General features: G+C 50.7%; 1 protein-coding gene and 1 long non-coding RNA gene across 3 annotated transcripts in view; one reads left to right on the top strand and one right to left on the bottom strand.

Annotated features, from left to right (window-relative positions):
* Positions 1 to 2,436: 2,436 nt before the first annotated feature.
* On the bottom strand, positions 2,437 to 14,717 carry LOC125612944. Its single transcript, XR_007343426.1, has 2 exons — positions 14,437 to 14,717; positions 2,437 to 3,188 (listed from the first exon to the last, which is right to left on the bottom strand). It is a non-coding gene; the product is annotated as an uncharacterized LOC125612944 (long non-coding RNA).
* A 12,053-nt stretch (positions 14,718 to 26,770) lies between these two features.
* Positions 26,771 to 26,983, top strand: part of Cdh5 (cadherin 5) — a 35,720-nt gene continuing 35,507 nt past the window's right edge. Inside the window, exon 1 of one of the 2 annotated variants that reach the window (XM_015488651.2) lies at positions 26,771 to 26,925. The gene's annotated coding sequence lies outside the window, so the exon portion shown is untranslated. Of the gene's footprint in view, positions 26,965 to 26,983 lie in introns of both variants that reach the window. The other variant, XM_015488650.2, reaches the window with a different exon arrangement.

Here is a 26,983-nt window from a genome sequence, read left to right as displayed (position 1 = left end):
GTTACCTGTTGAAAGACCCTGTCTCCAAGTAAAATCTCACCCTAGGGAACTGTGAGTTAGAATCCCAACACATTTTTTTGTTGTGTTTAGTTTGGTTTGGTGGGTGGACAGCAATTCCACCCACAGCACTCCCAGATCAAACTGAATAGAACTGAAAAGACCCTGGGGTTGAACTTAAGCACTGTGGCTCACAGTTGAGCAGGTTGGCAGAAAAACAGACCCCGGATGGAAAGGGGCAATTCATCACTCACAGGCTTACAGTTTTCATGGAAAACTTCGGCTCTGCATTAGTTTGAAGTTTTCCATTAGAGTCGCTTATTTTTCTTGCAAAATAATCTTCCTACAAGGATGAATGGCTTTATTTGTGTCCCTAATTGAGAATCAGCACAGTCTTTTGTGTTGGTTGAGCTCATTAGGACGAGATCCATATGGGCTCATTTTCACAGAGTTGGTGAATAAAGTCAACCTCTTATGAAAATCGTAGTTTACAACTTTAAGTGAACAAGCACAGTTTTCTACAAACATTCTAATAAATTTTGTTTCCTATAACAAATATTCACGGTCTCAAATGTAAAAGTCTACAGTCCTTGGAATTATTAAAATAAACCTTTCAATATTTCAGGAAAGCTCCTTGTCCCCTTAGGAAATTCACTTGGACAGAAAATCAACTTTATGATGACAAGATACAGAATAAATACAGATTGAACTTGAATTTCATGGTAACTGGTATGTAAATATTTGCTGCACTTCTCTCGTCTATCTAAATAAAGGCTAATGGCTAATCCAGGGTTTTGCATTCTCAAAAGCGCTGTGCCCTCTCAAGGCACCTGCTGCTCAGACTCGAAGCCTCTGGTCTCAACTTTTAATCAAGTCTGATTTTAAAGTGTTTGGAGTTTATGATTTTTAATTCTGTGTAGTTATTAGGAAACACTCCCAGGGTCTCTAGTGAGGGTCTTGGGGCAGCCCGAGCGAGATGAAGGCTGGTTTGGATCAAAGACTTTGGGACTGGTGAACTTGGGTTGGAATTCCAGCTCTCCCATGCACGAGCCGCATGACCTTGAGCAAAAAAGTAGGCTAACTTCCTCACCCTCAGTTTCTTCATTTGTAAAGCAGAGATGATATGACTACCGTTTTCTCTAGATTGTGCTGAGAATCAAATGAGATGGCTATGGGTGGTGGACAGTGTGACAGTGAAACAAAATCCCTTCCCTCCAGCTGCCAGGAGACCAGCTGCAGCTGTGGGCCCCCTGGGGAATTGCCTCAGCTGCAGAAAACCGCCTTGCCTGAAACACACCTCTTTCCAAGGGTAGCTTATGTCCATGACTGATCGGCATGGGTTCGTAAAGGCCTGGCCACTTTGTCCCCACTCAGGCAACTCTGGAGGACCATCCCAGCTCCAGAGTTCTTTGGGGCTGGCTGAACGGTTGGGACCATGCCACAGTTCAACTTCTCCCTCTGCCCAATTCTGCTTCCCCAGGGGCTGAGGCCAAGACTCTTCCACCCTTCCCAAACATCCTGCATGTTAATCACTGAGGTGTTAAGAAAAGTGCAAGTCTCTGGCACATAGCAAGCATTGTTTAAGTGTTTGTTAAACAGAAAGGTAGAAGATGCAGTGGTTAGAGATGCCCTCCTTGTCGTGGGAGGCAAGTGGTGCCTGAATCCAAATGAGCAATAGAAGGGAGTAATAAAAAAAAAAAACATAATCAGACTGCAAACCTCCGGGCCAGGGGAGCCCCCATCCAACTTGCTGGGAAGGAAGGAGGGAAGGAAGATTTGAGGGCAACTCTGTACCTCCCTGCCCTGACGCTCTCTAGCAGAGACTGATGGGAAGGTGGGAGATATGAAAATTTCTTCCTGGATTTTTCTAATTCTAATTTAATATGAGATCTCCAGGTGATTTTTACCATTAGGGATCAACGTGTCTCAGAGCAAGAACACCTGGGACAAACAGAAGAGCAGAATCTAGGCCAGAGCAGAATAGACATCAGGGTCAGCTCTTAGTAAAGGTGCTTGAGGCAGGATGTGTGCATTTCATTGAAAATTTCAGATGCAGACCTTTGAAAGGGAGCATCTCTTTCCACTATGGTATGAACTGATCCCCAGCCAGGGAATGAAAGGGCTGGCAGTGCACACCCTGATTCTGATTACTAGTCAACTTGGACTTGTGCCTTTCATTCTCCATCAAAGAGTAGACACCAATGGCATGAGACTAGGCTATACTAATAAAGGGCTTTAGATGTAGTGGAATCCCCAAGGGGACAGCAATGGTTCTGTCTGGAGCAATGGGACTGGGGATGGGCTTCCCAGGGCAGATGATATTCAAAATGGGTCTTGACAGATGAGTAGAAGTTCTTCCACAACACAAAGAGCAGAGGGATTTCTGGGACAAGGAAATAGCACATTCATTGATACCTAGACACAAATAACCAGGGAATGTTCAAGGAAAGCATCCATGATTTATTGGGGCTGGAGCTTGGAATGCCTGAGAACTGGCTTGAGAGGAAGTTGGGATTCACAAAGGATTTTGAATCCTAGATCAAAGAACTTGAATTTTATTCTGAAGATGATGGAGTACCCCTGGAGTTCCTAGGCAGGGGACTGACCCAACCAGATGTTTTCTGGAAATATCCCTTGGGTGTTCCGTGTGGGGGACAAAGTGAAGTCCTCGCCTGACTACAAAGTATGCCTTTCTAGTTTGGGCTGGTCACCTAGGAAACAGAAACCTGAGTTTTGCACTTGTAAGTAAAAACCACAAGACAAACACCACTTCGGAAGACAGAAGGCCCCTCGTTGGAGGGAGCCAAGGAACTGGAGCGGTTTCCTCCTAAACAGCTGTGGTGTACAAGCGTTTGGATTTTGTTTGATTATTTAAATGGAATGTGCTTCTCACTGTCTCTCTTTGTTTTATATCACTCCACACAGTATCCAAATCATCCAGGGACTTGCTCAGCAAACAGCAGACGTTCAGCCATGAGCTACAGCTGGAAAGCCTATTTTTTCTATGGAATTTTAAGCCATAAAGGGACCCAGATGTTCTAAGATGATTTTCTTGGTGCTGAGAAGATGCCAGGTCTCAGCACAGAACTGCCAAGAAGATGGGGGTCTTAGAGTGGCTTCCTTGGAAACAGAGGCTGAAGGAATATTTTGCATGCAGAAGGTTTATGGGAAGATGTTCCTGGGAGATCCACCTGTAAGGAAGGGAGGAAGATGTTGAGTGGAGGGAGAAGCTGTCCCACAATGCACCTGAGACCTTGACCAATCCTACAGGGGCTGGGAGGGCTCCAAACTGAGGCAAGGAGACAGGCCCTGATAGGACACCCACTAACTCATCAGTGTCTGGCTTTCATCAGGATCACGGAAGTTCCTACCAGCTGAGGCCAATGTCCAGTGAGTGTCACACCATGAAATGACCACGGAGGCAGCAGAGAGGGGTTATTGAGCCCTGGGGAGGGAACTGGACAAAGCTCCCAATAGCCACCACTGTGGAAATGCACGTTAGCCTCCTGACCCATAAATTCTCCAAGAATAGACTGTACAGAGTAAGATTCAGGGACAGCATCCATTTGGGGGAAGGGACCTAATGGTAGTTAGTTCAGTTCACTAATGTGACCTCTTGTGTCCCCTGGGTCCTCAAGGTAACATCCAAGGTCAGGAGCTGCCTTCCTGGTGTCAGGAACCTTTGGGCAGTCACAAAACCCAGCCAGAGACCCTAGAAGACTCCAGGGAGCTTTCTGCTATGGACAATCTCCCTAGAGTGGCTCATCTGGACACGTAGTTTATAATTAGGGGATCCCCAGACTCAACTGTGAAACTTTTAAAAAAAACATCTGCCCCCTAGTTTCTGCTTCAAAAAGTCTGAGATAAGCCTGGAAATCCATACTTTCGTTCAAAAGATGAAGGGGTGGTTTGAATCTACAGGCCTCCTTGATATCCTTCTCCAAGACCAGCTTGGACTGACCAGTGTAGAGTCTTGTATAGGTCAGTGTGGATCCAAGAGCATGACCCAATGCTTAGAAGGCTCAGAAGGTTATTACTATTCTATGAAATGAGTTGAGTGAGGACAGGGTGGACACAAAGTTTCGGAGAGCACACACCCTCACTTTAAGAGAGCAACCAGGACTCAGTTCCAGCTGACCACCACTAAATGGGAATGGGGCTTCCTTGAGGCCAGAGCTCTGAAGGTAAACTCCAGATTTCTAAGTGAAATCTCTTGATTAAAAAAATTTTGGCAACTGCTTCAAATATTCTGAAACATTGTGTAAGCCACATGAACTGGATCTGTGAGTCTGGTTCTATTCTTGAAATACCAATTCAGAACTGCTGGCATAGATCACCCAAGACCAAGCAAATAAGAAGTAGCATACAGAATAGTATAGACCCATGGGCTGTTATGGAAAACCTTGACCTAGACAGGCAAACTATTCTGCATTTGACAGCATAGGCGCTCCTGGCGAGGGTAGACAATACAGAATCAGCCAGTATAGATAGTCCTAAATTGGGCAGTGTTGACTATTGTTCTCAACTATTGTTCTCAACTGAGGCAGCAGGTAGTGATACTTTCCCCTTATTTGTCAATGTCTGAGAACTGGTTTTTTGTTTGTGTTTTTGCTTTTTGGCAGGGGGAGGGTACCAGGGATGGAACCCAGAGGTGCTTAACCACTGAGCCACATCCTAACTCTTTTTTTGTTCATCTTGAGACACTAAATTATGGCCTCCCTAAGTTGCTGAGGCTGGCTTCGAACTTGTGATCCTCCTGCCTAAGCCACTCAAGCTGCTGGGATTTACAGGTGTGTACCACCACATCTGTCTTGGGAACATTTTTTTTTTTTATTGTCACCAATTTAGAGTTCATTGGCATCTGATGGTTAGAGGTCAACCATGCTGCTAAATAACTTACAATGCACAAAACAGTCAGCCCCCACCCCAACAGAGGATTAATCATCCTAAAAAATCAATGGTGCCACTGCTGAGAAACCCTGATGTAGACCGTCCTGAGTGAAGCAAAGCTGATCCATAGCTGGAAAGTATAAAACATCCTGAATTCATTAGTGGACAGTCCTGGGTAGAACAGTATGGGACCGCGTGGCCTTACACACCAGCCACCAGCCACATGTTGTGACCAAGCGCTCGCACAGTGGCTGGTGAAACTGAAGAACTCAATATTTTATTTCACCTTAATCTAATTTATATCTTGTGAAACCTAAATACTAACCAAGTATTTGCAATGAAATATTAACATCTGAATTGAGATGTGCTATAAGTATAAAATATACACCAAATTTCAAGCCACGCTGTAAAGAAATGTGAAATAACTTATGAATCATTTTATATTGTTTATGCATTGACTTGATAATATTTTTGATCTATTGAGTTAAATAAATGTTATCAGCATTGATTGCACTGTTTCCTTTTTATATTTTTTGAATGTGCCCACGCACGTTGGTACCCATAAAATTTACTTTGGACAGAGCTGGCGTAGAACAACTATTGGATCCTCCCTGTAGGTAATCCAGGGCTGGGCAGAGTGGACCTTCCTGAGTTTTTTGGCATAGATAACTCTGGACTGAACAATACAGACCCTTCTGGATTCATTAACAGAGAAAGTCTAGGGCTGAACAGAGTCGATCAATCTGGATAGAGAAGTGGGGTGAAGTGTTGGAGAAAGAGACCACAGTGGAAGGTGGGTCACCCAGACACTGGCAAAGAAAACAATGTTGAGTTGCTAAAGGAGTTTCCCACTCGGTTCTCTGGTCCAGGATCACACCTGGGCACAGCCTAGGAAACAGCAGGGCCTCTTTCTTATCTTTTCTGAGTACAGGTTAGTTCCAAACTCCCACCTGTTTACATAAAAATCAAGGAATAAAGAAAATATCATTTCTTGGAAAGAAAAACTTTTTGATGGTTGTTTTTCTCTCTTCAAATTCTTCAGCAAGATTGTTCTTTGGAGAGAGAGATCAAAGATGTAAAACCCAACACCCTTGTTTCCTGAACAAATTGCTTCTTTCCTGTGCAAAGAGAGGAGATGGTGGGGGCAATTGGAAGCCCCAGCAACTGGGGAGTGGGCGCTAGGGAGCCACAGGGAAGGCAAGGGGACAACTCAGTGACCAGGGCACAGATGCCACTCGGGAGGTGGGATGGAAATCCAGTGCCATGGCCAGAGCTGATGAGTCTTGTCTGTGTGACGTTGGACAAGTTTGCACAAACTCTCAGGGCTCGTCCTGGTCCCAGGTGGTGACTTTAGCAGGGAGGACTGCCCAGAGGCTCCTGGCAGTAGCCCCACAGGCACACTGATGAGCAGGGCAGGGGTGTGGGGTCAAGGGCAGCAGATGGGAGCAACTCAGGGTGGCAGTTTCCCCCACAAGGAAGGGAATCAGTGGAATTGTCCCTAAGCTCCCTGCTGGGCTGAGCATGTGAACTTGCCTCTGTGGAGTCACCAGGAGGACCCTGAGAAGTCACAGCAGGTGTCTGAGGCTGAGGAGGGAGAGGGCACCAAGCAGAGCAGCCTTTTCGAGTGGATGTGGCCCCTGTGTCCCAGGCATGGGTGGTCAAGGTGTCCTTCCCACTCTCCATGTGTCCTTCTCCCACTCCTATCTGGAGCAAGGAGTCCCCTGTTCCCCTTCCTGCAGCCCAGCACTGCCTCACCCTGCTCCCGAGGGTAACCAAACAAGAGAGGACGTTTCTGACTGTAACTCAGGAGAAAGGGAACAGATGTTCTTCGGCACAATGAGGTGTGGGTGACCTGCCAGCAGCAAGTCCCCCCACACCCTGCCGTGGGGTCAACTGGCTTTCAGATACTGTGACCTGAAGCTGGGCCAATCTGAGCGCCCCCACCCCCACCCCAATGTGCTCCCTCACTTGAGAATCAACCCCCAACAGGAGCACCAAGGAAGACCCCCAGCAGGCTCAATCCAGCAGAACGTGGGACCCTCAGCATACGGGGAGTGGACGGGCTAGGCGACTGGGAGGCGGGACAAAAGACCAGAAACTTCTTCCAGCCTCCAAAGAAGAAGACAGGGCCCCACAACAGAGCCCAGGAGACGCCAAAATGACTAGAGAGGTCACCCCTGTGTTGTGCACAAATTGTCAGATGTTCCCCCAAAATAGAATAAAAGCAACAAAAACAACTTCGTGATTCTCTGCAAGTTATCTGCCTCCTAGTCCCCGCCCCCCAAAACCACAAGATATACTCCCCCACCTTCCCAGCTGCAGCTTCGCCTAGCTTCCACTAGGGGGATCTCTTCTGCCAGATCCAGATACTGTGGAGCCTCCCACTGGATCTTTTCCCAAGACATCCCCAACCAGAACAACCCCCCATCCTCTAGGGCTTCCAGCAGAGGTCCCACCGGCTCTTTTCCATTTCCCTGACTCCACAGACCTCCTTCTTCTAGATGTTTGTTGTGCCAGGCACCGTGTTTGTGGCACACCTATAATCCAAGGGACTCTGGAGGCTGAGACAGGAGGATTGAAAGTTTGAGGCCAGTCTCCGCAATTTAACAAGACCCTGTCTCTAAATGAAAATAATGAGGGACTGGAGTTGTAGCTCAGGGGTAGAATGTCTGCCTTGCACATGTGAGGCACTGAGTCCAATCCTCAACACCACATAAAAATAAATAAGTAAATAAAATAAAGATACTGTGTCCATCTACAACTAAAAAGTATTTTTAAACATAATAATGATAATGTTTAAAAGGGGCGAGGAATGTAGCTGAGTGGCAAAGCACCCCCCAGTTCAGTTCCATCAAAAACAAAAAAAAAAGGAATTTTAAATGTTTGTTGCTTTTAAATATTGATGATGACCCACTGTGCAAAATGCCTTCACAATCAAAATTCTGTTTAGCCTTTATAATGAGTTTTGAAGCTCACAGTAGAATCACTCCCATTTGTCAGATGAGGTCACTGAGACTCTGGGGTCAGGCCCTGGGCAGTGCCAGCAGACCTTCACTGTGGCTGAGGGACACTCAAGCCACGTCTTCCTGCCTCCTGTTGTCACTACTTCCATCCCCACCATCTAAGGGGCAGAGGGTCCTTGCCAGCTGGCATGATAGTGCAGGAAGGATGCAGGTTTGGGAGTTAGACACACCTGGATTCAAACCCTGGCTCTGCCAATCAGCTTTGTAATCTGGGTAAACTGCCTCATCACCTTATCTGGCAGAAACTGAGCAGCCTCAACTGCAAACTGCAGGTATTGCTCTCCAGCTGCTACAGTTTATATCTTGAATGTCCCCCAAGACCCATATGTTAAAGGCTTGGTCCTTAGGGCGAAGGAGCCTTTAAGAGGTGGGACTTAATGGGAGGTCTTTAGGTCATTAGTATAGTGCCCTCAGGAAGATTCTGGGGTCCCTCTCCTTCCCTCCTCTATTTTTGCTTCCTGATTAATAAGTTGAGTGGTTTTGCTCCACTATACACTCCCAACATGAGGTGCTGTCTTGCGACAGACCCAAAACAACAGAGCCAATCAATCATGGACTGGAATCTGGAAAACTGTGATAAAATTTTTAAAAAAGAAAAAAAACTTTTCTCTTTATAAGTTGAATATCTCAGGTACTTTGTTACAGTGATGAGAAGTAGACTGATACAGGGCCCTATGGAATAATGAAAAGGAGATGATGAGGCAGTGTGGATGCAGATCCTTGTACCAGGCCAGAAGAGAGAGCATCATTATCAACTCTACAGCAATGATACATCACAGATGAGACCCACAGACCCAGAGAGGCCATGCACCTTGCCCAGGATACTAGGCAGGCATCCAAGCTGGGCCTCAGACTCAGACCTCCTGGATCCAAGTTCAGAGCTGTTTTTTTCCTCCCTCTATTTTTTCTGAACTTGGTTTCCAAACAAAACAGGCTGAGCAGCCAGGAGCCCCACTTCTGCAGGAACCAGCCACCAGGAAGACTTGGATTTGCTTGTAGAGAAGCCAAACGCCACCTTCCCCCAGCTCAGGCAGAGAGGACAGAGCTCAACAAATAGCATTCTGGCCATTTCCCCCGTGGCCCGCTGAGCATCAGTCACAAGCAAAACATTGCCAGAGGATTCAGGAAGCGAATGCATTTGGGCATTTAGGAATGCCCACTGCTGCCCTCCAGTGTCCCTGCAAAGAAGGCCAATCACTCCCAGACTTTGTGTTCCTTGTCCAAAGGGGGAAAAAAATTCATCAGGGGAACAAAGAGAGTCACGGATCCTTTCATTTTACACTCTATTGAAAGGTACCACTTGCTATTCTTGAAACTCTCCAGCGCTGCCCTCTAGTGGTGGATCCGGTACAGCATTCCCGTGATCACAGAAGTTGCAACTTAGCATGAAACGCCTACTCCCATCCATCAACCCAATGACCCAGCCTGCCTTCCTCTCCAGCCTCATCTTGGGCCATTCTCTGCTTCTTTGAGAAACTGTGGCTTCTGGCCCGCAAGCATTCACCATCGGCCTCAAGTTCTTTATCATCCCCCAGCATTAAGGTAAGACTCTCATGCTGCTCTTCCCAAGAAGGACAAGAACTCAAGTTCACTCCAGGCCCTGACAGAATGCCTTTCATGAGGCAGGACCTGAGCTCCCTGCCGCACAAGTCCAGGCCAAGGTCAAAGGTGGAGAAATATTTTGGGCGCGGCCTGGGCTCTCTCCTTCCATCAATAGAAGAGGTACTTCCCTGAGTGGCTGACTCTTGCTGGAGTGGACAGAAAGGACAGAAGAGATCCTTTTAAAACAAAAATACACAGCTCTAGAGAAATTTCTTTGTGGCAACATACATGTCAAATGCATGGTCACATGTGGGAATGCATAGGGCTAGTCGGTACACACACCCATACACAGAAAAACACATTTAAAGACATACATGTGCCAGGTGTGGTGGTGCACGCTTGTAATCCCAGTGGCTCTGGAAGCTGAGATAGGAGGTTTGTGGGTTCAAAGACAACCTCAGCAATGGCAAGGGGCTAAGCAACTCAGTGAGACCCTGTCTCTAAGTAAAATACAAAATAGGGCTGGGGATGTGGCTCAGTGGTCGAATGCCCTTGAGTTCAATCCCCAATACCCTCCCCCCTCCAAAAAAAAAGACATCTATGCTTATTAATATAGATGAGCAGTTCCCAAATCTAAGGAATACCAGGAAGACCACCAGGAAGTTGTCCCCCAACTTACAGCACAGCAGTTTCTGAAGGCAGGGGAGTTCCAGTTCTCTCTCTCTCTCTGATAAATCTGAGCTCCAGAAATAAGCACCAAGAAGGCTGTTCAGAGGTGCACAAGCAGCCTCATGAACCTGCTAAAAGCCAAGGCAGCTGACTCTCACAGACATCATATTGAACATAGACACAGAGGGACACGTGTGACCGTGTGACTTTCTTTATTTAAAAGTAACTGGCCAAAGGAATCTGTGTGGTTAGCCGGACTGGTGCTCACCTCTGGTGGGGAGGGGGTTGATACAGACTCGGGAGAGATATAAGGGAACTTCTGAAGTTTTTTCATTGAGCCGTACATTTAAGATGTGTGAACTTAACTATGTGCATGTTTTCTTAAGAGTGGAAACCTGCTGGCCATCAGGTGGCACCAAATCTAGGAGGTTTCCTCACTGCAGGTGAGGGCTGTGGTTGCACCTGCAGGGGGCGCCCTTCCTGCCTCCCTAGTCCTGCCAGGCCCTCTTCCCAGAGGCAGTGAAGCAGCCCTGCAGGCCTCCTGAAGGGGTCTGTAAGAAGCATTCCAAGCCAGCTAGGAGGGGTTCTCAAGTCTCACTCATAGCCCACACCCCAACTACTCTCCAACGCAGAGAGCCCTGCTAGGTCTACACAGTGCAGAAGTGCAGAATTCTCTAGAAGCATATCTAGTCCATGGTTAGACCGTGAGCTTAATTCTGGACGTCCTCAGAACCCCAAAACACACTTGGGAGTTCAGGCTGTGCCATGCAGTCACCAGGACTGAGGGGAGAGCTGAGGGGAGACGGCGCTGGGCTTAGTTGCTCCATTTTGGAGACGTGACAGCTGAGGCCAGAATGGACAGTGGTTTGACACCCACAGTTGCACAGCCAGTCAGAGCCAAAGCCAGAACTAGAATATGGTCTCCTGACCTCCAGCCCTGAGCTCTCTTCCTGACCGGGTCTCAGTTGGTCCCTCTGTGAATCGGTCCACTGGTCTTCACAAACTTTCAGGTTTGTTCCAGCTTCACATCATGCCATCCTCTGGTGTAGGCAGTGAGAGAGGAACAAGGAGTTCCAGAATTAACTCGGTTTCTTCTTTCTAGGCAGCAGATGACGTCTATGCACGTAGAACCTGCAGGGAAGTCCCCTTGACTTCTGACCACTGCCTCCTCCCCACAAGCACCAAGGCACCATCTCCAGGTGCTGGGCTCCCAGTGGGGACTCCTTGGTCCTGAGGGCCATGAGGAAACAATTCCACAAGAGGAAGGGCATTAGGTCTGCAAGTGAGGTGCCCAGATTTGCACAGGGGACAGATCACCATGGCAACTTGGCTAGAGATTGGAGGGCAGCTAAACAGGGTCTCAGCAGTGGTCCATCCCATAGAGGGAGGCCCCAACTAGGGAAGGGGAGGCAGAGAAAGGAGAGGGAGGCACGGGTTCCTGAGGTATTTAGGAAGGAGGTTTCTCAGAAATATTGGATATGAAAGATGAAAAAATAAATCAAAGAGAATCTGGGCTGCCCTGTGTCTCTAAATCTGTGAACATAGGCTATGAAGCAGGTTTGGAAGAAACAGAATGTCCCATTTTGGAGCTACTTGGTAGACTGTTGGCTACATGAGCCTGAAATTCAGAACAGTCTAACTGCAATTAGAAGTCTAAGCATCAATTAAAATATGGGAGAAGGGAGGGAAATACTTTTACCTCCAGGGCCAACCCTGACTGATTGGTCGTGAGTTTTAGGAAGTGGCCTGTAACTACATATTAGCTAGGATAAGTAACATTAGCTGCGATAACACCCAGTTCCCAAATCCTGGTGACTTAACAAAAGAGTTGCTTATTTCTGCCTCACATGACAATCCAAACCAGTGCAGATGGCCCCCCAAGCAAATTTCCTTCAAGTGATGAATTCAGCCACCCAGGCTCCTTCCACTTTATGACACCCCCACCTCCCAGTAAGGGCCTCCACTATCACCCCAGAAGAGGAAGGCAGACTATGAAGGATTATGCAGTGGGCTGATGGCCAGGGCACATTAGCCACAATACATGGCCCCAGCCAAACTGCAAGGAGGCTGGGAAATAGAGCCTCCTCAGGATCAGGGACATCCGATCTCTACTGTAGGCTCTGCCATGAGCCTTGGCCAGGATATGGATAAAAGAGATCTGAGATCAATTAGCAAAGTCTGTCACTGTCACTTGAGTGTGAAAATCAGCTGCAGATGGGGGTGGGGCATGAAGGCATGAATGATCTGAGCTCCTCCTTCTTGGCTTTCAATCTCCCCTGATCCTGGCCTTCCTCAGCCTGAGCCCATTAAGAAGAAGATCGAAACTGCTAGAAGATGCTCCTGCCCAGACCCTCTCTCAAAATACCTCCTCACTCTTTTATTTTTTAAATTTTTTTTTAGTTGCAGATGGACATAATACATTTATTTTATTTATTTATTTTTATGTGGTGCTGAGGATCGAACCCAGTACCTCATACGTGTGAGGCAAGCGCTCTGCCACTGACCCACAACCCCAGCCCCACCTCTCCCCACTTTGATCCCAGTTAGCTCAGGCTGGCCCACCTCCCTGATCCAAATCAAAGCCAAAGACATGAAGCTTTCATGGAGTGGGGTGAGCAAAGATGTCCACATCCTACTCCCTGGAACCTTGAGTGTGTCCACAACACCACCAGGAGATTAATATTACAAATGGAAGTAAGCCTGCTGATCAGACAACCTTGAGATGAGGAGGTTGTCCTGGGCTGTCTAGGCCGGCCCAAGGTAGTCCCAAGGGCTCTAGGTGTGCAAAAGGAGAAGGAGGGTTGATGTTGGAGAAGGAGGTGTGGCAATAGAAGCGGCTGTTGGAGGCCCAGGGCTGCTGGCTTTGAAGATGGCAGGGGCCACTGCCAAGGAATGCAAGCAGGCTTTAGAAGTTGGGAAAGGCAGGAAGTGGACTCTTCCCTAGAACTTCCAGAAGGAATGTCACCCTGCGGACACCTGGATGTTGGCCAGGTCATCTCCATGTCAGGCTTCTGCCCTCCAGACTCGTAAGATAATAAGTCTGGGTTGCTTTAGGCCACTAAGTGTGTGGTACTCTGTTGCCATAGCAATAGGAAACCCAGACCCGATGGAACTTCAGTCACTGGCCAGTTGTTGGGGATAAGGGAAGGAAGAACCTGTGGGTATTGAACCTGCTTGAATTTCCTAAAATCGACTTCAAAAAGGTGGACTCCAGAGTCATCCGCAGGACCCACTCAACACACACAGGCCCCACTGGATGACAGGAAAGCGTGAGATGTGATGGGGAAAACAGGCCATGGCCAGTCCAGGGTGGGGCAGACAGTGATGTACCAAAGACAGGCCAAAGGGACAATGTGTGGCATCCGCCAGGTTCACACTGGTTCACACTGGTGCAATGAGAGGGCCTGGGTCTGGAGGGAGGGGAAGGGGTGCTAGGTGGCAGGAACAGATGCAGCCCTTTTATGCAGAGGCCTCCAGTGCTCACACTGGAAGGCAGGCTCACCTGCCCTGAAGGTGCAGGGGTGAGGGACTCCCAGGGGCTTCCAGGGGCTCCATGATTCACAGCTCAGCCAATGCCTCCCTGCAACAACGTGCTGATCTTAATAAAATCAACTCATTTATCTCTGACGTTTATGACCAGAGACAGAAATCACGTTGGGGAAATATATTGCTTTCCAAATTTGCCTGTGTTTCTTCCTCATCACCTGCCAGTCAGCAGAAGCAGAGAGAGTTATTTACGGGAGGTTCCGATGAGTCCGTATTAAAGATGTTGACATCTATGACAAATGCGGCAATGCGGTGAGGGATCCCCTGCAGGATGGGAAGCAGGGCTGGGAACCCCCGTGTGCCCCTGCTCAATATGTGGGAACCCAGAGAGTCCAGCAGTGGTGGCGGGGGACGGGATGGCCAGCAGAACTCAAGGACCCTGAACTCTGAGATAGAAGAATCAGGAGGACATTCACATTCAGAGCCTCCAGGGCACCAGGGGAAGTGACAATGACTCTTCCTAGGACTGCTGCAGTGTGGTGAGGGAGAGCTAGGGTCCAGGACTTGAAGGGGGAACCAAAATCCTCCAAATCGGCACCACCTGCCACTTATACAGCATCTATAGGCTCTGAGCCCCTGAGGGATAGCTTCTTTGTTAACTCTCATGGTGTGACAGCCATCGCTGCCACATATAAGCAAGCTGACTACAGGTGACACTGTCCCTGCATCCCACATGATGCCCACCAGAAGTCTCTCCTGTTTCCCAGGTGAGAAATCCAGGGAGGTTAATTCACCTGCCCAGGGAGACCCCAGAATCTCCACTACTTACCCAAATCCACCGCAAACCAGAGTGTACTGCCTAAGTGTCGTCTGCTGCTGACATCCTCCAGGTGACAAGGGTCTCAGAATTGGGTGGGGGTGTGGAGCCAACCACCCCACCCCTCATCTGCAGCTACCTGTCCCAATCCCCTCGGAATATTCCTCCCTGGTGTTTACAGCCTTTCAGCTTACTTATTAGCCAGGCTGCCTCGAAATTTATGCCAAATCAATGTTGTAGCCACAGCTCGGCCGTGAGCATTGATTTCTCGTATTTAAGGTGGAACTAGTTTAATTCAGAAGCCCAGAGCAAAATTCTAAGGTTGGCTGAAAAGATGCTTCTTGGTGAGAGGATTCCTGGGAAGCACCTGGAGGCTGGAGCCCCTCTGGGAGAGCAGCCTTGACCTTCAGAAGTCAGGGTTCCCACGGTGGCACCTCTGTCCCAAGGAGGACAAAAGAGATGGAGGACTTATCTCTGAAGACCCTCCAGGTGCCAACCAGGCACAGGGTGAGGCCATGCAAGGAAAGGTTAGTCCTGTTTATCCCAATATGTGCCCTGTTTTATGAAAACCCATTCTGTGACAAATTGACCTGGGCGGGGTAATATTATAGTCACTAGACTCAGGGACGTCTCATATACTTAGAGGCAGACAAAACTGACTTAGCTGTGTGACCTTCTCAACTTCTCTGTGCCTCGCTTTCCTCATTAAGGAAGGAGGTGCCAGGGATAGGCACATAACTATGAATATCTTAATACTCAGCCAGAAAGTAATCCTTAAAATGGTCATCTGAAATTTGTCACAAGTCCTAGGACTCGGGAATAAACATAGTGTATCTATTTATCATAGGAGAAACCCCAAGTATCATAAATACCACATACATTCCACGTGTAAAAATTACAGTTCTCCTGCATCGTAAACTTGACTTTGAAAGTAGTTAAGTTACTGCAGCAGAACTATAGAATTGCAGAGGAAGGAAGAACCATAAATATGCTTTTTTGCTAGTCCCCATTTGATCTGGGATCATCGCAACGCTATGACAGGGTGGTCCAGACCCTACTTGAGCACCCCCAAGGGCCTTCTATTCCACTTTAGGTTAAACTTTACTGTGGTTCCCCCTGCACCCCACGCTATCCTGAAAGGAAGACAGAGAGTGTCCCAGTCACTGTCTAGCCAGGCCAGAGCTGGCAGGCCCTGGGGGATCTCTCCCTTTATAATGCTCAGTGAGTGGCTTGACAATGATCCGACCTCTACAAGTCTAAACCTCCTCAGCTGGGGAGTGGGGATCAATAAAAACAGCGACCCAACACATTGTTGTGAAGGCCAAATAAGGTCGTCTATGTTCCCTGTCATTATTTTTATTAATAGTATTGTTATTATTATTCCAGCCAATGACCAAGTTCCCTCCCTTTCTCTCACCTGTTTGTTGTTGTTGTTGTTGTTGTTGTTTCTATTTGGGGGCAGCTGATCTTGACCTTTTTGTTTGTTTGTTTTTTGTTTGTTTGTTGAGCCCAAGTTCAGGGCCTTCAACTCACACTTGTAAAATTGTAACATTACATGTTAATATTCTAAACCACTTGTTTACCCTTTCAAAACCTTTGGATCCCACTGCCCCATCCGCTCCCCATCCCAGCAGGCTCTGTGTAGCCCGTTGATCCCGTTGGTGACTGAGTCACGCTGATCTAGATGGACCTGGGACAGAGCCCTGTGGCATACCAATGGACACCTCCCTCTGTGTCAATGTTCCCCAAACTGTGTTCCTTGGACTTTTGCCTCCCCTGGGATGTCACATGTGTCTGGGAATAAGGAGTTGGCAGTCAGATGTGGGTGACACACATCTGTTTCAGCAAAAACAGCATCAGTGTGAAAAGACAACGCACCCTCTGGCGATCACTTGCACACGGCTGCTCACCTTCCAAAGGCACAAGTCCTTAAACCGGTTCCGTCTACTAGATCATTTTTATAGAGTTCTATCCTAGGAGCTCCCTGAACTCATAATCTCCAGTGACCCCCACTTTCCTCCACGGCCTTCTTTTTTCCTATGCCCTGCCCTGGCAAGAAGCCCGTGCATAGCAGTCCTGAGACACTTCCTGGGGCTCTTGTCTGGCCCCCAGGAGCCAGCACGGTGGACAGCAGCAGCCAGTTTCAATTCACCTCTGTGTGCTCCTATCCAGACCCTGGGCACCAGCTCCAAGGGGCTGTCCCCCTCCCTCAATCACTCCTATACCCCCATCTGAGCAGGGAGTACACCCTCCTTCTCACCCCACCTGCCTCCAGAAAAGACTCTTTTCCTCAAAAATGGACCTGCTTAGAACATGGGGGACTGAGCAACCAGAATATTCTATGCCTCTCCCCATGGTGTCTGAAAGCCAGGGCCTCCCTCAGGCTGTCTGTCAACTGAATCAAGGTTGCAAACAAAGGTCTGGCAGTCCCTGAGGGTGAGCTAGGCTGTCCTGCCTGGGTGACTCTCCATCTGTCCCTACAGGGACCCAATCTGTCCTGCCACTCCAAAAGCCAGGAGGGAGCTCCCATCCACAGCCCTCAACCACGAACCCTTCCACAATCCCCCTTTTCTTCTTAAAGAACACTTTTTTGAAAATTAGACCCAAGTCTCCCAAAAATATCTGTTCCAGAAACTGAATAGTCACTTTGGCTCTGACCCCTTGTGTGCCCTGAAGATGCTTGTCAGTTCTCACTTCTGGCCACTAGATGGCGATGTCAGGAACCATTTGCTTTTCCAAAGAAAACTTCTATGTGGTTCCTAGTTAAACCCAAAGGAAGGGATGAGAGGAAGGGGAGATGGAAAAGCAGAATTCCTCCCTCTACCTGGCTGTATCTCCTGAGCATATCCTTTAGTGTCCCAGTGCTTCTGCACCTCCACATTTTGATAATCGGTGACACCTGCCTCCTAAAGCACAGACTGAAGCCTGGGGTGCACAAACAGGGAAGTCCAGCCCCGACCCCTGCCAATTAAATCAGAACCTCTAGATGTGACTTCTCCTCTTCTAATCCTCAGGGATGGTCAGGCAGAGTTGGGGCTCTGATGTACAACCCGGGGTGACCTTTATAACACAGATCTCTGGGCTTCCCCACAGAGTTGCTGGTTCAGCACCTCCAGGTGGGACTGCAGGATCTGCTAATGCTACTGATCAAGCCACACTTGGGGAAGCTGTCCTGGAGAGAAGGGGGATGGGTGAACTGCCACCCATCAAAAGTGAAGCAGAAGCCATTGGGCCTTCTGCCCAATGAGGAGGAGCCGAGTGGATTTTTTGTTTTTCAGTCCTTCAATTCTCCAACGTCATCTGGACAACCCTCAGATTAGGCCAAGGCTTCTCAGGTTTGATAGTGGTGAGGTTCAGAACACACAATCCCAAATACAACGTCTTGGCATTTGAGAAATCAGCAGAAGCAGGAAGGTCCCTCTCTGACCTTCTCCCACCTGATATTGGACAAATTATATATCGTTATATTGTGTGCATGTACAAACATGTAACCACAAATCCTGTCACTATGTACAACTCTAATGCACCAATAAAAAAACATGTGGGGGAGAAATCCCCTGCTTATCCCAGAGAAAAAGAACATCATATCTCTGGAGACACAGGGACCCCAAAGTGTCTGAACACACAGGCATTGCTAAGTCCCTTTATTTTATGGCCTTTAGACTGTACCTCCCTTGACCAATCATGGCTCCCCACAGATGTCTACTCTCCATCAAACCTAAGTATAAATTACACAGATTTCCCTGTTTCTTGGGGTCTTCATTTCTGAAGGTTCCTGCTTCACATTAAAGTTATATTAAATCAAAGTGAATTCTTTTCTCTTATTAATCTATCTTTTGTTATAGGGCCCTCAACCATGAACCTGAGATGGAAGACAGATAGTTCTATTTCCCCTCATAATACCAAAAGCAAAATAGACTGAAAATAGATAAATTGGACTTCATTAAAACTAAAAGCTTTTGTATTTCAAAGACACCATCACAAAAGTAAAGAAGACAGCCCAGTCTAGGTGTGACGGCACATGCCTGTAATCCCAGTGACTTAGGAGGCTGAGACAGGAGGATCACAAATTTGAGGATAGCCTCAGCAACTTAGCAAGGCCCTAAGCAACTTAGTGAGAGCCTGTCTCAAAAAAGGGCTGTGGATGTGACTCAGTGGTTAAGCGACCCTGGGTTCAATCCCCAGTACCAGAAAAAAAAGCCCAGAGATTGGGAGAAAACATTTACAAACTATATATTCATTGAGGGGCTTATATCCAGACATATAAAAATTCTTAAAACACAACAACAAACAGGCAAATGATCCAATCAAAATTTAAAATGGACAAATGATTTGAACAGGTATTTTCCCAAAGAAGACACACAGATGGTCCATAAGCACGAAAAGATGTTCAGCAGCATTAGTTATGTGAGAAATGCAAATCAAAACCACAACAAAATAGGATGTCATTCCCACTCGGAGGAACATCCTCCAAAGGATAGGTAATCACATATGTTAGGAGGGTGCAGGAAAATGGTCAAACAGTGCTGCTATTTCGGACAACAGTTTGACAGTCCCCTGAAAGACAAACACTGGAGCTACCATAGCATCCGGCTATTCCATTCCTGGATCTGTATGTGCAAGAGAATTCAAGTTATGTTCATACAAAGCGGAGCAGCTTTGTATGTGTAGCAAAAAAAAAAAGCAGACCCAACTCCATTGTCCATCAGCTGGCAAGTGGGTAAGCAAAACGTGGTACATCCAGACACCGGGCGTTACGCAGCCACAGAAAGGAATGAAGTGCTGGCACCTGCTACGGCCTGGACCACCTTGAATACGCCATGTCAAGTGCAGGCAGCCAGACTCAAAAGGCCACACACAGGGACTCCATTTGTGTGAGATGTCCAGGGGTGGCATGTGCCAAGGCCCTGCAATTGTAGAGGGTCCACATAGGGCAGCAGGGCCTTGAATACTAGGCTGAGATTAGATCTTGCCCCAGGGAGAGAGAGATGGCAGCCCCAAGGCAGGAATAGCAGCAGGTTGGTGAGAATTGAGCTGGGATAGGGTGAAGCTATGGATGACCCCCCCCCACCCAGAAGAAAGAGGGCCACCAGGGGTCCTCTGACAGAGCTGAAGACCCTGCAGGATGGACCCTTGGGGCAGAGAAAGGAGCAAACCACCCCATCAAGCTTCCCTGGACCCCCAGAGTTCACCCAGGAAAACGCGAGACTCCAGACCCTCCCGGGCCCCCAGCTGACCCCTGCTCAGATGAGGACCATCACGTGGGTGTCTGGCCCAGCAGAGAGTGAGCAGGAGGCTACTTCCCCAGATGTGCAGGCTGTCCTGAGGGCTGTTCTCAGGCGTGGTGTCTCAGCCCAAGGCATGGAAACCCTGATGGCAACCCTGATAGCCAGGGGGTCAGGAGGGTCAGAGAGAGCTCCAGACTCTGAGAAGTCAGCACAGACCAAAGACGTCCAGCTCCTGCCCCCCGAGAGGCCTGAGTTCCTGCAAGATGGCAACCACCTGGCCTGCTCTTTCCCACCACCTGGGCTCTCTCATGCTGGGCCCCCACCCCAGGCTGCTCTCCTGCTTTAAATTCTGCCCCTTTCCCTGTGGTCTCGACCCCTGGGTTTGGTGACAGTTGGAGTAGTGCAGTCCTGGAGGAGGAGGAGGAGGAGGAGGAGGCCGCCTTAGGGTTTACAAAGTACTTAGAGATCTGTTATGTGGCCTCTCAGGACGCCTATGAGTTCAACAGGATATTATTGCATGTCCCAGTCATGTCACAAAGAAGGAAACTGATTGGCAGCCTGTGGCAAGGCCTAAATTCAGCATGAGGGCTCCTGGCTCCCCTTCACTGATGCCAGACTGTGCCCTCTGCCCTGGAGAACCACGCTTGCTAGAACTACATGCAGACTAAGCCAGCTCCATGCAGACACAGGCCCAGAGATGGCCTGCATCTGGGGCATTAGCACAGGAGCATAGAAGGATTTCTTTTGACTGGTAGAGCCTGTAGTTTCCCTCACAGTCACCGTGGCATGAAGGTGGGTGAGGCTGGAGGTTCCCGGAGACCTCCACCAGCCGGCGAGATTGGATCTCCCTAGCAGCTTCCCTCTCAGGACCAGCTGACTCAACCTTCCTAGCTTTTGCTCAAAAGACCCACTTCCGGCCCCCCGGGAGCAGTGTGTGCTGATGGGTCTGGAAATGGCCTGGAGAAGAAGGCGGGCAAGAGGCAGACATCCTGGGCTTGCCTGGTGGGAACCTGATGTACACAGCTGAGCCCGGGGCCAGAGCTGAATCTGTTTGTCCCATCAAGGTGGACTGGCCCCTGACCCGCTTTCCTGCTGCACAAATGGCAAGGTCCCCACCATTGTTCTGCAGGACGCCTTGACAGAAGGTGCAAGGACTGGGAGGCCCTGACATAGGAAGTTTCAGCTTCCAGAGGCCTAGATCCGGGCCTACCCTTCCATTCCACCCTGCCCAGTTTGCTGGGCTGCTCTGAGCCAAGCCTTGCCCTCTTCAGGAGATGAGGGTACAAGAGGCTTAGTCGGTGGTGTGACATGGGCAGATGACTCCAGATCACGGAAGAGGAAGGAGCTGCCCAAGACCTGGCCCTCCCTGAGCTTGGCAGCACCCTCAGCTCACTCTTGCACCAAAAACGCCCATATGGGTCACATCACATATGGTCCATACATGTGCTAACACAATGGCGTCACCACCAGGCCGCCAAACAGCCTGCACACAGGTGTGTTCACACACTGGCAGGTAGCCTTGCCGTTAACCTCTACTGCACCATTTTCATGACTAACGGGTATTAAGCACCTACTGTATACCAGGAATTGTTCTGTACACTTTACATGAATCTTCTCAATTTCTCCTTCCAACATCCCCATGAGGAAGGCACTCAGGGGAAACTGAGGCACCAAAGGACCTGTGATGGGTTCAAGATTGGACCACAATGGAAGAAGCAGCTGTGCCCCAGCGGGCACCCCCAGGGCACCACGCCGGACCCTCCTGGTCTGGCTGCTCCTACTTGGCAGAATTTGCAGCTCCACTTCCCTGAGCGCCCAGAGCCAGAGCCAGAGGATGCTGTGGGGAAAAGTGAGATCCATCTGGGAAAGCGCTCACTGCCCCCTCCCTCCCTCCCTCCCGGCTGCAGACAGGCATTGTTCTCTGTCAGGAAGGCAGTTCCTGCTCTGGGCCCCTTCCTGGTCCTGGGGGCCACACTGTGCCCCTTGGCTGCATCCTCAGCTGGTGTCCTGTGCGGCCCCAGTCTGCATCGCGTCGTTGTTCCAGGGCCTGACCACAATCCACACCAGCGGCCACAGAGGGCCTGGTGGCCTGGACAAGCTGACCCTGGGCCCCTACAGGGCTTGCAGCCTCCTGCCTGTGCTCTCCCTGGCCCGACCCCACCTGGCCCCATCTCCAGCCCTCTCTGCCCCCCACCCCAGCACCTCCACACTCCGCCCAGCCTGCTGTCTCGCTCTGTGCCTGTGACCTGCCCGTCCCTCTGCCTGTGATCCCTTCCCCCATCTGTGCTCGGTGAGCTCCTGACCATCATTTCAGAGCAGCTTGGAAACCCAGGCCTCTTCCTCTGGGACCCCTAGCATGGGTCACACACCTCTGTCACCAGCCTGGCCCCACCCAATGTGGCTCACGCTCATGTGGGCATGTCTATCTCTTCCACTAGAATGGAAGACAAGGGTTAAGATATGACCTGGATTATCTCTATGTCCCCATGCCCTGCATAGAGCTGGGTATCATCAAGTGTATTTTTAAAATAAATGCACTTCAAACAATCACAGTTTATCAGGAGTACCAGGGAGGTGAGGGTGAGAATCCTGATTCTATTATTCCGGTGTGACCTTGGGCAAGTTACTCAGCCTCTCTGAGGCTCAGCTCCCTCTTCAGGATATTACCAGGATCCTGGAGCGAAGGCTGAGGGCCCAGCAGTCCCAATGGACCTGGCTCAGCCACTCATCCCAATATACCAATCAAAGAAATGGGCAGAGACAAAGGGCAGGAAGGGAGCTTTGGCCATGCCGGAAAGAACAGATACAGGGGTACAGTGACCAAAGACCTGTCTTCACGGGACTGGCAGAAACTTTAAAGTGTTGAAGGGGAATAAAAGCAAGGGTTGGGGGTTTGTGTGGCTGTGGGTTTACACAGCTGGCAAAGGAGGTATCCTGGTCAGACATGTCCTGGTGGGTCATTATCTCAGGACTGGTTCTGTGACACTACTCCTGGGTGATTGGGTTCCCAGTGGGATGGCTGCTCCTGCATTGAGTCAGCCTCTGTTTGATCATGGGGTGATCGTTCCTGCTCAGAGGGGCCACCTGGCCAGCGGGCGACCTGTCCTGAGGGCTCACCTTTGCCTGAGGGTAGTTTCAGTTCCTTGACACAAACATACTTAGGCATCAGGACTGCAGTTCCCGGAATCCAAGGTAACTGTGGGCATTGAGCAGAAAAGCTACGGAGCCTGGCACAGGATGGCACAGAGTAGGTGCTCAGGGTAGGTGCCTCAAAAGCAAACGGAGTGAGAGAGAGACACAGTGGAGCTGGTTAGGTGGGTGACACAGCCTTTCTGGAATGGAAACCCCCAGACTATTGTGAAGATGGTTGCAGGAGAAAGGGGTGAAGGGCCCAAGGAGATTTGAAACTGAACAGTGGGGGGCAGGTGGGGGAGGGGCGTAGTGTGGCACAAATACCCAAGAGGCGGGGCGGGGGGGGGGTGTGCCCATTAAAGAATAGGAAGTTGATGGAGCAGAGGTGAGTTGGAGCTGAAGGGCACTGAAGGGTGAGGGCGGCCAGCTGACAGCGGGAGGGACGGGAAGGATGGGAGGGAGGGCATCTGTGGGGCAAGGGCAGCCTGGGCAGGCCGGGAGGCAAAAGCTGGAGCCGCTCAGTCCCAGGCTGGATCCAGAGGGTTCCAGAAGGCTCAGCAGACACACGTGCACCTGGTTTGAACTGGTCAGTGGGACACTGACTGAGCTAGTTACTTAATGCTGTGAAATGGGCAGATACATAACCCACCGTGAGCCTTAGAAATAAGTACAGAGCCTGGGGCAGGGAGGCACATAGTAGGTGCTTCAAACAGAGCGGCTGCAAGCATGCCAGCCACAGTAAGAAGGGACAGCGTGACTCCAGGTGGGGCACGCAGGGCCAGGGTGGGCAGAGCAGGTGGGCGTGAGGAGGGGCCTCCTGAGCCCTCTCTGCTGAGAGACACAGAGTCCCCAGCCCCTAGGAAGCCCTAGGGAAGTTGCAGATGTTCCCACCGTGGGCGAGGCGTGAACTAGGGAGCACACAGTTTCCATTCCGCATTGAAACAGTGTCCACACTGCAGGGACCGGCACACAAACAAGACCCACCCAGGTGGGACGGGGGAGGGCAGCAGGTGCGAGTTGATGGGTGCCTGTGCTCTGGAAGCACAGAGGAGGAGAGATCTGAGTGGGGGAGGCGGAGGGGCCCTCTGCAAGCAAAGGAGGAGGGACGAAGGGGGGTGCAGCATGCCACCTGCCCTGGAGCGCAGGTCTACCTGCCCAGACCCTGGATGTCCCATGCTGTGGAGCAGAAGGAAAGGCGATCTTTGTTGAATGAGCAACTACTATGCTCCAGTGTTACCTGCAAGGCTGTAGAGGGACAAGAAAGCAGGACTGGCAAGGAAATGGCCTCTGGAGACGAGGCGGGTTGTGAATTTCCATTCCATACCAAAAGGTTCTGAGATCTCGGGGCACACCTGACTCCTGGCCTGGCCTCCCCTGGTCCTCCATGACCTAAGGAGCCTCCTCCACCTGCCCTTCTGCTTCCATCAGCCTGGGGCGAGTCCCTTTGCCCACCCCAGTGATTCTGAGGCAGATGCTTGAAGAGAAACAGGCCTTACGTAAGACCTGTGACCTCTGTTTATTCCCTCTGTCCCTTTGATCCTCCAGACAGCCCTGCCAAGCTCCTCCTCCCATTACCAAGATGAGAGAAAAACTCAGAGAGGTAAAGTGGTTGCCCGAGGTCACGCAGGCCTCGACTGGCCACAAGAGGACCTGATCAGGCCTGGAGCTGCCGGTCTGGAGTTTTCTACCCTGGGATCCCTCCCTGGCCAGCCTTCATCCCGGCAGAGGCCCGGTGGGTTTCCCCTGCCTCATTCTTCCACTCCACCCCAAGCCCCAGCCCGGCTTCCTCCTTGGGCTGCTAATCTGGTCTTGCAGACCATCCCGCTTCCTGCCAGCCATGGCCCACACTGCCCTTTGCTCCCGTTGGCACTTCCTGCCCCTGGGCCCTCCTCCTGCCTCCTCTGGATGGGCTGGAGCAGGGCCAGGCGGTGCCCAGACATCAGGGATGAGACCCTCAGGGGACCAAGGGGGCACTAGCCTTCCCTCCTGGGGTCTGAACTTCCTCTGCTCTGTTGGCCTCGATGCCCACCCCGGAGCCCACGCCCAGGGCACGTGCCTGGCCGGCCATTCCCTTGTTTACGGATCACAGGAACAGCCGCGTTCAGGGCAGAGTCAACTTCCACAAGGACTGGGAAGACAAAGGGAATTGGCAGATGCTGCCAGAACAGGGCCTGTCCCCCTCGGCCACCAGTGCCAAGTCTGAGACGCAGCAGGAAGTGGTGCCCGGGCCAGCGAGTTCCCGTGAGCACGTAGGCCAGGAGGGCAGGCAGTCCGTGAGGGGGGGACAGGGCAGGGGCACCAGGGAATAAAGCTCCGGCCAGGCCTGAATCTCGCAGGCCGGAGGAGGCAGGGTCAGCCCCGCTGCAAAGGAGCCACTGAGCCGCTGTTTGTCATCTCGTACGCTGTGATGGACGACGCTGGGTCTCAGCCCACCCCAAGGACTGTTCTGCTACCAGCAGGTGGCCCTGCTCACACCAGTAATGTCTGCCTTCCCTGTCTGCGGGACACTCCCTCAGGACACAAACATGCCACCAAGCTTTTACAAACACACGCCCCTGCTCCTGTTCACTGCGAAACTTGGGAAGAGAGAAATCATCACTGTGACTCCTCTTCCTGGCCCCCCTCTGTCACCCCTCCAATCACTCTGCTCTCGTTCACTCTTTTCTGTTTAACCTGCTCTGTCAAAGTCAGTGACCTCATTTTCCAAATCCAGCAGCAAGTCTCTGCTGCTGCAGCCCGACCCTGCTGACCACCCCTCTGTCCTCTCCTGGCTTTCACGGCCTCCCTCTAACTGGACCCTCTCCTTTGGGCCTCCTTCCCTGTAACACCTCCATTCCCACGGACTTAGGGTTCAGCCATAAACTTCTGGCTTGCCAGCCTCATCCCCAAACCAGATCTGACTCCATCTCCAGGTACCAACCCCCCAGCTCCACTCAGGTATCCCATCAGCACCTCTGATTCAACCTGTCCAACACGGAGAGATCTTTATCTCCTCTTCTCCCTAAAGGCTTCTTCAAACCCCTTCCCCATCTCTGATTGCTGACTGCTCCTGAGCAGGGCGCCCTCTAGTGGGCCCCACTGAAAACCAGGGCAGCTCTCTAAGGACAGAGTTCCCAGTTTCTGCTGGGGAGATTCCAAGTCAGTGGGTCCGGGGTGGGCGGGCCCAGGCCTCTCCAGTTTTTAAAGCTCCCTCTGCGGTTCTCATGATGCACAGAATTTGGGTCCTCACCTCCTCCAGCCTCTTGGTTCTGGGGTGCTCTGTCTATCTTTGACCCTTTAGGCCACAATTATTAGGCAGATAAGGTACAGATGAGGAAATCAAGGCTCTGCAGGAACATGACTGGGCCACAGTCATATCAGAAGCAGAGCCAGGACTCCTGACTTCACCTAATATTTCTGGACCCAAATGGCCCCCATAGACCCAGACTGGTGCCTCAGACTCGAAAACACACATGCACCGCTCCCAGAGGGAAGGCGACCTGATCCTCCTGTGCCCAGAGCTGCTGTCGGTTTCTGTCTCTCACTTGCCCCACCCCTGAGACCTCTGAAGTCCCCTCAGGGACCCACCACATAGGCTATGGCGTCACCACAGTGTCACAGAGTTATGGGAAACCCAGCTCTGGGCAAAGTGGACCGCGGCTGGGCTTCTGGATCACTGCTCTCCCTCTGGCTGGGCAGACGAGCAGCTCAGATCCAGAGCCTCCGCCTCCGGGGCTGTAAATGGGAATGACAGCCCCTGCCTTTGGGGCCCCAAAGAGGGAATCTGTTCGCTGGTCCAGGCCCGGCCCTTAGCAGGTGCTGGGCTCAGAGGTCCAGAGCTGAGGCCTGGATATGGGCTCCGAGTTTAGCATCCTGAGTGGGGCCAGGGCCAGGTCTCTGTGGGGACACTCTCGCTGGGCCAAAGCAGCGGCCCACCGTGGGGCCTGCCTATCTGCAGGCAGCCTGGCCCTCACAAAAGAACAATAACAGGAAACCATCCCGGGGGGGAAGTGGGCCAGGGCCAGCTGGAAAACCTGAGGGGCGGTGGCCAGGCCTCCCTTGCTGGCTGGGTGTGGCTGCCCTCGAGGCGGTCAGCAGAGCTCCTCACTCGGCCTTGGACAGACAGCCAGACAGAACAGAGAGCTCTCAGCCCACAGGCTCGGTGAGTGGGGACGCTCGATCTTCTCCACCTCTGACCCAGGTGTGTGCCCCGGGGGGGG

Source organism: Marmota marmota, unplaced genomic scaffold, assembly GCF_001458135.2.
Source record: "Marmota marmota marmota unplaced genomic scaffold, marMar, whole genome shotgun sequence".
NCBI classification, from domain to species: Eukaryota; Metazoa; Chordata; class Mammalia; order Rodentia; family Sciuridae; genus Marmota; species Marmota marmota.
Note: the sequence above shows the minus strand (reverse complement) of the source record. Positions and strands in the feature narration are given on the sequence as shown.